Source organism: Dermacentor silvarum, chromosome 1, assembly GCF_013339745.2.
Source record: "Dermacentor silvarum isolate Dsil-2018 chromosome 1, BIME_Dsil_1.4, whole genome shotgun sequence".
NCBI classification, from domain to species: Eukaryota; Metazoa; Arthropoda; class Arachnida; order Ixodida; family Ixodidae; genus Dermacentor; species Dermacentor silvarum.
Genome location: NC_051154.1, coordinates 74421171 through 74423649, shown reverse-complemented (window position 1 = coordinate 74423649; position 2479 = coordinate 74421171). Strand labels below are relative to the sequence as shown.

General features: G+C 50.0%; 1 non-coding gene across 1 annotated transcript; it reads left to right on the top strand.

Annotated features, from left to right (window-relative positions):
- Window positions 1-2168: 2168 nt before the first annotated feature.
- Trnas-gga (transfer RNA serine (anticodon GGA)) lies at window positions 2169-2243 on the top strand. The gene has a single exon. It is a non-coding gene; the product is annotated as a tRNA-Ser (tRNA).
- Window positions 2244-2479: the final 236 nt, after the last annotated feature.

The window sequence follows — 2479 nt, the reverse complement described above, 5'->3', positions numbered from 1 at the left end:
CTCCTTGAGCCCGCGGCTAGGCATCTCGCGCATCGGCACCTCGGACTGCACGACTAAGCTCATCGAGCGTCGACTCCTCGAGCCCGCGGCTAGGCATTTCGCGTATCGGCACCCCGGACTGGGCGACTAAGCACACCGAGCGCCAACTCTGTTATATTGTCACGATGTCTCGTAACAATATCCATCATACCCTTCATAAAGAGAACCTCCTCATGAGCTCCGTTCACGGCCCCTTGGGCTGGCACAGACACCTGGGCCGGTATTTTGTAGCGATGTCTTCTATACTAGTCTTATCATCCACCGCTCACGGCCGGCTGATCCCGTTGATAATGTAAGCGCACCGTCGCTCTGACCACTGACAAAGCGTGATAAGCGCGAAAAGGCATTACTACCGGAAAGGCATCGCTACACTGGCTGCAGAAGTGAGGCATCAAACAAAAGTGCAAGCTGGAAAGCACCTAGCAGCTGCTTTCCTGCCTTTCGATCAGTGGCTCTCTGATCCTAAGCGCCACAGCCATTGTCAATGGAAGATGACTCGCAAGACTGCTGAGAGCGTTCAGTAACATGGTCAATTCCACCAAAAGAAAACAATGCCTCACTGATTGCACAGGAGACTACACAGAGTTCTGCACTACACTTGGTTTGAAACCCAGGCCATAGAGAAAAATTCAACCCAAGAGGGGACACTCCCATAGAGCCCAGCGGCCGAATTGACTGCAGCGCGCCATGCGGTCGGCATAAATCACTTGCGGTTTCGGTTCTGGGCGCGCGCATTTTGAACGCAAGCTAGCACGTTGGCTGCGCCCCCCTACCCCCCCCCCCCCCTTTTTTTTTTCTTTTTTTTTCCTCTTCGTGCGGAATCGGTTTAGCATTTGGTAAAAATGATTGCGAACGATCTCGTCAAGTCTCATCGAATCTGTGCCACGTGCATTTTCACAGAGTAGACGCAAGACCTTTTGTGAAATGTGGAAATATTTATTTTGCTCTATATATAAGCTCGTTCCGCGTTTTGTGCGTTCATTCAACGTTGTGACCCCAGGTAAGCAGTAGGAAGTTCCCGTATGAAGCTCCACCGGACGGAACCAGCTGAAAAAAAGTAAATTACAAACATGTTACATTTACAAGCACGTAACAGCATGTTACAAGCATGCGTCATTTTGGTATTTAGACTGGTATACTGCGTGTAGAGGCGAAACGTGCGAAAGCGGTGTATGGGCGGCATTACAAACAAAAGCAATTCGCTTTTACATACAGACGGACGCAACAGAGGCTCCCAGCCGGACCATGCTAGACGTTCGCAGAATACCTTCTATTTGCACTCGAGACAAATGCGTGGGTGCAATGCCCTTTTTCAGTCCTTTAGAAGACGGAATTTTCGAATTACAAGTTTCTGATATGTTCGTCGGCGTTATCTTTCGCGCGCTCTGCCGGCGCCAGCAGCACACCCCATGTTATCATTCTTGGCAATCGCCCATCGCGTTTTCAACAGGCGTGAGTGCCGAAATAAGGTATATGTTGTTGCGGGGCCACAAAAAACGTCACAATCTTGTCCCTCTAAGATTCATTACACGCCAAACTATATCACCACGGCCGAGCTGCTTATCGCTAACTGCGTCACAGCGCGCTGTGCGGCCAGCGTGTCTCAAAAGTACCCCAGAAATGACGTAATAGTTCAGCGGAAATCCGCTAGGTGGAGTTAATTAAAGGGACACTGAGACATCCACCCAAATGTAGCAATTTGCTACAATGGAAACCCAACCGGGTTCCTCGAAAGAAAGCCTCGCAGTTGAAGAAAAATTCGTCCTGGTCCGGGACTCGAACCCGGGACCACCGCCTTTCCGGGGCAGCCGCTCTACCATCTGAGCTAACCAGGCGGCTAGCAGATGGCAGGGCGAAGTCGAATTTGTCGACAACTCGAAGCAAAGGCAAGTGTATGACGTAATAGTTCAGCGGAAATCCGCTAGGTGGAGATAAGTAATTAAAGGGAAACAGACATGTTTCCAAATGTAGCAATTTGCTACAATGGAAACCCAACCGGGTTCCTCGAAAGAAGTTTACCTTTAATTACTTATCTCCACCTAGCGGATTTCCGCTGAACTATTACGTCATACACTTGCCTTTGCTTCGAGTTGTCGACAAATTCGACTTCGCCCTGCCATCTGCTAGCCGCCTGGTTAGCTCAGATGGTAGAGCGGCTGCCCCGGAAAGGCAGTGGTCCCGGGTTCGAGTCCCGGACCAGGACGAATTTTTCTTCCAACTGCGAGGCTTTCTTTCGAGGAACCCGGTTGGGTTTCCATTGTAGCAAATTGCTACATTTGGGTGGATGTCTCAGTTTCCCTTTAAGTACCCCAGAAAGTAACTAAATTACTTTTCCGTAATGTCTAGAGTCAGAGAAAGCGGCACAAACTACTTCTAGCAAGATGCACTAGACTACGCACCACGGCCGAGTTAGTTCTCGCTAACGTTGACACGGCGCCCT